Source organism: Rattus norvegicus, chromosome 19 (genome assembly GCF_021556685.1).
Source record: "Rattus norvegicus strain SHRSP/BbbUtx chromosome 19, alternate assembly SHRSP_T2T, whole genome shotgun sequence".
Classification (NCBI taxonomy): domain Eukaryota; kingdom Metazoa; phylum Chordata; class Mammalia; order Rodentia; family Muridae; genus Rattus; species Rattus norvegicus.
The window spans coordinates 17,636,301-17,645,145 of record NC_141552.1 but is presented as its reverse complement, the minus strand read 5'-3'; positions in this window follow the sequence as shown (position 1 = coordinate 17,645,145).

Sequence of the window (8,845 nt, the reverse complement as noted above, 5' to 3'; positions counted from 1 at the left end):
GACAGTAGTAGCATGAGTCTGCATGTATCTCGACAGTTTTCACTAGGGACTACACACACACACACACACACACACACACACACACACAAACACACACATACACACACACTTACTGACATGGTGCACATTCTTTGCACACAGAAGAAAGTGAGTAGTAGTGAAAACACACCAATCATGGAATTGATGGAGGGAGTTGTGGGCAGAAGCTGGGGTTTAGTGTTACTTAAAGGCCCTATGCAGGCTCTCCTTTTGTTGGATGAGAAACTTCAAGTGCAATGTGGTTCTTTATTTTCTTTCTCTAAAGCACAGAGGGCTAGGGTGGATCTCAGGGCTTTGAGCATGTTCGGCAAGTGCAGTCACACTGAATTAAATCCTAGGGCTGGAACCCTATTAATCTTCTACAGAATTATAGAGCAGGCTGGATGAAGACTCTTAGCTGAAAATGTGGACAACTCAAGACAGGTACTGGACAATGGCTGTCAGACTTGACTGAAGACTGGAAATGTTTTGCTATCTCACAGGAAAAGAAGGCCCCTCCCACTACACTGTACTCTAAGGACATTTTATTCAGGATAGGATGACATGAACTATTGTCTCATGTCACAGATGTCAGCACAAAGTATCCAAGGTATTGTATGCCAATGGTAGCATCAACAGAACAAAGCACACAGTGTCATGAAGACATAAATTATGAGTTTGTGTAGCAAGACCCAGGCCTCTTCCAGGTTCTTAGATAGTAACTGAGAACCTCAAATACGGTAGTGATGTGATAGTGTGGTGTAAATCTAGTTACAACTAGTTTTGACACAGATGACACTTTTTGTGTCATGGTCAGCTTATAGTGAATGACTAGACCTAAGCATGAGAATAACCAAATACTACATTGCTTCTCTAGCTGCTGAGCTTCTAAAAGCCCTGGGGTGACAGCAAGCTTTTGTGGACATACTGGATTGGTTCTTCTGTACTTTAACTCTCTGAGTCACCTGCACTCTCAGCAAGTTAGATGAATTCCACAAATTGGAAATCAGTCACCTGGAAAAAATACATTCTCAATACGATCCCAGATTGGCCATGGAAAAAGGGTAGCTTGAACTGTCCCACCTCGGTTGGGCTTGCACAGGCCTGCTCTCCAAAAGAAACCTGTGTTCACAGCTGCAGGCTGCATTCACTATGGATGCTCTTGAGGTTCCTTCCTAAACTGCTTAGATTACAATAATTTTCTTGCTAACAATCAAAAAACTGATTATGCCAAGCTGGCCTACAAGAAGCTAGTTTCTATTCTGTATTTTATCAGATGTGCAGAATACATATGGTCATCATTGATAACAGGTGAATGATCTGCTCTAATATGGACACTAAGTGATGCTGGAGGACGATCCTGACCCACAATGAGCAGTGGGGACACCAGAGCCCTGTAGGGATGCCTGGCAACCTAACACGTTGAGCACGCACAGCTCAGTAAGTTCCCTGTGAACACACATCTCCTGAGATCTCTCTATTTAATCATAGGTGATCCTGTCCACCTAATACAGCACCTCATGTGGAATAACAAAAGCCACCTGCAGGAGATGTGGTGATGACTCACAGGGTAGAGCACCTGCTGCTCTCTCAGAAGAACCACATGGACCCTAACAATTGGGTAAAGTGTGTCAGTGATTACATCATAAAGTGTGTGTCCGAGACACAGCCACATTCTCCACACAAAAGACACTGTCACACTGAGTACCCCTTGGTGACTTTGAATTCACTTATTAGCCCAGGATCCATGGAACATGCAGAGATCCATGTGTAGCTGTCAGTTCTAAGTCCACAGGAGGGGACAGAACCCTTGAGTAAGAATGATGGTCTTAAGAGTCAAGAGATAGAATTCAATTTTTATTCATAACAAATACATTTTTACAACAAAACAGGATTAAAATGAATAAAAATATTTAAAAATATTTGAAAGTAAAAATAGTAACAAGAACATATAAATATGAAACAACAAAAAGAAAACTTCAATTAAAATCATAACAAAAATATTTCTAAAAGCATATTCTTAAGGAACATTTAGAAGCACAGATGTATTGCTGTTTCTCCTCTAGCCCACATAATGAAAGGCGGTCCCCCAAGTTGTCTCTCAAGTGCTGTTTTCTGAGAAGAAAGTAAGACTTCAATCAGTCAGGCTGGCTTAGTGGTATATAAATTTAGCGTCTCTAAGAAATGACAAATTAACTCAGAGGATGAATACTCATCCAAAAAATGTTGTTACCATTCAGGATGTTGGTCATCAGGGACTCCTGAGAAAGCAACTTATTCTTCAGGAAGCTCTCTTACTGCTGTGTGTCCAATTCCAGCTCTCTTGCACTTTCTGAGACCTGGGAGAGGAAGGCAGTTTTTCAGACACTGATTTGGTGGGGAAATGCAAGCCAGCTGTCAGAATGCTGCCTTCTACCACCTCAGTTCTATTGGACAGTCGACATGGACATTTTAAGTGATATCATTTTTGCTAACTCTGTGGGCAGGGCAAAATCTCCAGAGAGCCTCACAGTAATGTGGGCTGACAATATGGGACCCAGACTTATACCAGTGCAAAACAAGAACAGGGCAATGGCAAGAGACCTCATCAGGTTGCAGGAAGAAAGGAGATGTCCATATGTCACCAAGGATAAAGCCAATGACAAGTACTAATTTGACATTTGCACTTGGTTCTTATCCCAAAGGTGCTTCCTACACAAGAGATCACATGACCACAGAGTGTCATTTGTCAAAGAACCAAGAACTTGTTCAAAACTCTACATAGGATCCAATGTATCACATGGATATGCAATAATATGATATGTTATTCATCTGTCACCATTTCTAGACTGCAGCTTCAAAACGAGCAGCAAAATATGCTTGCACAATAATTCAGTTTCTGAAAAGTGGTTAACTTCCCAGAATACTTGTGCATAGGCAGAGCAATGAACAATTCCATTACATGAGGTGGTTGGCTGGTTGTGAGTGTAAATTAGAAAGGTGGTAAGAGAAGCAAAGATGTATCAAATTGGCAAATTTTATCAGATATTGTTAAGCTATCAGGTCCCTACCTGATAATGCTGGTTCTGTCCGTTGATGGTCTTTATCGTTCTTGTTAAAGTCAACCAAATATTTCTGGTTCAGTGCACAATGAAGATGTACCTCCTTGCTCTCCTGCTTCAGTGGGACCAACTTCTTCCTACATGTGTTCTCCATCAGGAGCTGGCTGAGCAGGTTTCTGGAAATACAGTCTGCATAGTAAGATCATGCTGGCCCTTTCTCCCATTCCTACTCCCAAGTCCCACTAACTCTACCAGGTCCCAGATACCCATGAAGACTTAATAAAATGCATCTTGATACATATAAGGCTGCTGCACAGAACATAAAGAGTTAATTCGGGGAAGAATAAATTGTTTGCTTGGCCTGACACCAATTAGTGTCCACACCTCTGAGAAAGAACATGGATCCACAACTATCCATGAAAGCCCAATGCATGGGGGCAACATGAATTAGTACTGGGCCAACACCCTCAAAAGAGGTCAGTAGAACCAAGAGAAGGTCATGCTAACCATGTGGTCCACGCACTGAGTGTTGTAAAACCTGGTGTGACACCATAGGTCCAGGTAAGCCTAATAAACTTCTGCTGACTTCAATCAGTGCTGTTCTCTCTAGAGCCTTTTGAAGATGCCTCGACAATCCTGGGATGAGGAACAGTCTTTTATGGAACTGAAAACTGAGTCCTAATGACCCTGGAACACTGATGGGTAAATAGCACAAGAGATAGAACCAGAGCTGAAGACCGTCCAATCCAGAACAAAGAAAGTCAGAAATGGCCATTCCACAAGTGATAGCCTTTCTGACCAGGACTTACCTAGAGAAGGTAATCTCCTTCTTCAGCTTATGGTTGTTCTCATGGACCTCAGTGTTCTCCATCTCTAAGTTGTGCAGAATTGACATGACCGCCTCCTCCATTCTCTCCAGGTCTTCATAATATGGATTTGGCCTGAAGTGTGACCTGGCCCCAAATGATAGAATACAATGAACATCGGCATTTAGGAATATATGAACTCAGGGTGGGTCCTAAATTACCCCAGGCTGCTGCCTGGATCTTCCAGCACTCAGTCACCTGCCTAGCAAGTACAGAGACTCACCATAAACTCACTGCAATTACAATCTTGCAAAGCCACCAGCTGTCAAGGGCTTTGCAAATGCACACTGGGAACTCACTCTCCCTGACTTTATCCCTGAATTCTTCATTCAGACCACAAGTTCTGCTTTAAAATAAATGGAAGCAGATGAGTCCATTTTCAATCTCACTCCTCAGGAAGGGTCAGGTTCTGAATCTCCACTATATGGGAGGTGAGGTTTAGCACAGGGTGGTTAGGGAGGCACAGCTTTCTAGAACCCAAAACCTTAATAGGATAAGAAGGTGACCTTGCAGACCCAGGAATGAAACAAGAGCATTTGGAGCGATTCATACCTGTTCTTCATGGATCTCTCTGTCAGAAACCTCCGGCGATCTCTCAGGTCATTTCTCTCCTCGGTAATGAGCTGCAGCTCTTTAATCAGCCTCTCCTTTTCCTTCTTGGCCTGATTCTCGCTTAGTTCAGTGCCAGGGGATGATGTTTCTCTCCCAGCGTCTGTAGGTAGAAGAACACAAGTGAACCTGCATGGGGAGAATGTATAGAGTGTTCATAGACCTCAGTGAGGCCTAAACAGGAGAATAAGCCAGGAACCCAGTGTCACTGCTAGGCGATTGGTCTATGCTTAAGAGGCCTCCTCAGTGGATCTCAGTTCTCCCACTACTCTATAGATACCAAGAGACATAAGCAGCCAGGTGTTCCCTATGCCGGACATCACGTGCTTACATGTACCACGGAGATGGCTTCTCCAGGATTATCATCAGCTGAACAGGGTACAGCTTGGTTTCAGGACCCTCACTCCTGTGGCTTCAGAACTCAGATGATAAATTCACCATCCAGAAAACTTGAGTGATTGGAGACATTCAGATGCCCTACCCTGATACTCTAAGCCAACAACTTTGGATTTAAAACGCATTTCCGGGGAGGATATGTTCAACAGACTTATCAGTGTCCCTATGTGAAATACCAAATGCCCCAGAAGTGCGAATAGGTTACAGGCTGAATCTTGGTCTACACGATCCAAATAGTTTTGGTATTTTAGAAACATGTTTGTAACACACACTCTAATATATAAAGCTAACGATGACCCTGCCAGTTAGAAGAAATCAGAGAAGGTCTAAGAACATAAGGTTATTGCCTGGAGCACAATCTCTCCCTGTTACTACTGTCAGATACCCACTGTATTTAAAGAAGCAATGATAGTGAAATACATTGCTGCCCTGTCTAAACTCAGAAAAGGTGGACCCTCCATGACTACTGATGAGGTTATTATATCAATGTAACATAACAAATGAACTGAAAAGTAAAGACCAGAAGTCCACAGTATAATAGCATTGGCCTTACCATATCCTCCCAGTGGGGATGGGGAAACTAAAGTTCTGAAATCCTGACTTTCAGGAATTGTGATATTCATGGAAATTCAATTCCTTTTCAGATGCTCCAGTTGTTGTGGCCCATTGCTAGAAAGGTCAGCGTAAGCCTGCAGCCACCCTGGCAGGAAGCTCAAAATACACTGCCCAGAACTTACTCCACATTCCCCAGAAGTGCTGTCTTTGTCCATCATTACTTTGAGACGAAAGGCCAGACTCCTTCACTCTAGTCTCTCCACAATCGACGTTCCCCCTCCCAAAACGCTTGCGAAGACGGGAAAACATGTCTTAGCTTGTAACTGCCAGACTCAGACTGAGAGAAACTAGGGCACATTAAGAGTGCATACAAATGGACATCACCATCTGAACATCTTAGTATTATCTACTCTGTATATATAGCATAATACTGTGCCTATGACAGTCTTAAGCTTCCTTGAGTGTAGTTGCCCCATCAAGAAGTGTGAAGTTCTGAGTTCAAACCCCAGTGATGCTTTAAAGGGACTAGAAGAAAGCCATCAGAGATACTCCACTTCTTTGTCCTTAGATTAAATCAAGTTGACACAATGTGAACCTGGTGGGCTATTTAACCAGCATCTTTCTCCCAACCCCACTTCCACGAGTTCAGTCCATGGCAGAATTCATCCCCCACCATCCTAAATATTTCTTTATATATTTCTACAAGAGCCAGGTTTCTTTTTTTTTAATAGAATTAGTTGTAGGCAATCAACTGCTGCCCTATGTGAGAAATGATTAGTATCTATTGCAACTTACCACAGTGTATTTGTGTATACAAGTACATTATTGGAAATCCAGCATTACTGAGGGATTGGAAACCAGTGCTGTGGCCTTGCCTTTCTGTGCCTCTTCCTGGCTCACAGGCAGCTGGGGGCAGACCTTGAGTTCCTCTTCAGGGACAGAGTGATGTTGAATGGGCACTGAGCAGGCAGAGAAACACAGCTGAGGCAGCTCCTTTCAGTTATTAAACACATCATCTCCTTCCGATCTTAAGGGCTACTGCTGAGGTCTTGCCCCCATACCTACCTTAATAGCAGTGAATTTGTTACACAGCAGCCAGCTCTTTCCTATTGCTCTGTAATACGCCTCCACATCATGGATGCCAAGAAAAACACTAACAAAGAACAAAAAACTCTGACGTTGAACTGTGTGGTGCTGGTCACATACCCTGTTATGTTCTGTATGTTATGAGGTTTGTTAATCTTAACAAGTTCCCCAAGTGTATTCTTCACATAGGACCCAATAGATTCAAGGAAAATAGGAACAATTATGTGTAAAATGGCCTGAGTCAGGGCCCACAGACCGAAGCATTTCCAACACTTGTGCACCAGCCCATGTGGATTTTGCAATGAGCGGGGCCTAGCAATGTCCAGTACACAGTTGTGAGCTGTTGCTCTGGTTGAACTGTATTGGTGTGTGCATTAATAAACTACACCTATTTAAATGAATTCAGTGTCCTGTGGTTTGAATCCAGACCCCTTGACACCAGGTCTTCCCTTCTGCAGCACTCGGGAAAAAGGCTAAGTTTAGGAAAGGTGACCTCTTGTCATAAGTTATGTGACAAGAGGGATGGTGAATGATCCCTTGTGATAAGAATCAAGGTTTCCTCTGTGGTATTTAGGTCTATACTGGCCCTGTGCAACAGCTTCAAGAACCCATTTCTGATTTTCCTTGGGATTCCCGTGATGATGCACTCAGACAGGATTGGAAACAACCAAAACGGTGGTCAGACTTGATTTATAAAATGTAGGTAACATTGCAAACTTATGTTGTAGGATATTTGATCATATTGTCATCCCCAATATTGTGTTATTTACTTAGAAAAATACCTTCTGGCTGTGTAGTTCAGTACTAGCACCAATATTTAACCCTAGAGCTATTTTTGTTTGTTTGTTTGTTTTTTGTTTTTGTTTTTGGATGAACAAGTACTTTCCTATTTTGTGGCCCAGCCCTATCTCTTACTTCTTTGCACAGTCATAGAGAGACCTCAAACATATACTCAGACAAAGCCAGGGGAGTGTATAAAAGGGCCTAAGGCAATACCACATAATGACATTGAAAGTGGGCTCTCTTCTTCATGCGCGCCTCCAGCTCTCCTGACATCTACATGAATTATAACTCCTAATGCAGTGTAAATGATGTCTGCGCTATTGCTGAAGGAATCATGAGAATAACAACTGTAAACATTCCACCATGGATAGAATTTGTGGAAAGAGGCAACTGGCAGCCAATGAGAGGGCTCTACAGTTAAAGGGACTTGCTGTCAAGTCTGATGAGCTTGACTCAATCCCCAGGACCCACGTGGTAAAAAGGAGAGAACCAAGGGCCAAGCTGTCCTCTGGCTTCCACTCATGTGCTTACATGTATGTGAGTATATATGTATATGTCTGTATGTACGTGTGGATATGAATGTGTGTATGCATGTATGTGTATACGTGTATATGTATATGTGTGTATATGTCTGTCTATATGTGTGTATAGGTGTATTTGTATGTGTGTATATGTATTGTATGTGTGTGTATGTGTGTATGTATATGTGTATGTGTGTATGCATGTATGTGTGTATGTGTGTATGTGTGTGTATGTATGTGTGTATGCATGTAGGTGTGTATATATCTGTGCATGAGCATGAATGTGTATAGTCATGTATATGCATGTGTTTTCAGGTACGTGTATTCGTGTTTATGTACGAATGTATGTGTGTATATGTATGTATGGACACACAAACACACACAATGTTAAAACATAAAAAGCTCCTTGGAGTATTCACCATGCCTGGATAAGTGGTGACCATGTGGGGGAAACACATGTCCATGTAAGCACACCTGTTCACGTGCACTGAGCAATGCCCAGCCTGGTCTTGAGCTCACTACCTGCCCAACGATGAGTTTCTGCCCACCTGGTCTTCTCAGAGCCAGGCGACGATTGTTCCTGCCATTCCAGTTCTGTTCCAGTTTCTCATGCCACAAACCTTCTAGCTTGAATCGCACCTACTGACGCAGGAACCTAACAGCCTCCAACCCAGTGAAGTAAGTAAACTTCTTCCTGACATCCTCAGGTTTGGTGTCCCCCATGAGTCACAGGGAGGAAGGATGGCATGCACCAAGGAGAAGGGCCATGGGCAAGGAAGACAGGATCATAAGTCAGTCATCCCTGACACCAGCAAAGTGTGTGCTTCAGAGCTGGCTCTGCTCACTCTTGTCCCAGTGGCAGGACTTAAGAGTGGAGCATACCTGTCACCCAGCGCTCAGAGACGTCTGAGGCATGAGAACCAGGAGTTCATGGCCATCGTAACTAATGGTGAGATCAAAGCCAGCCTGG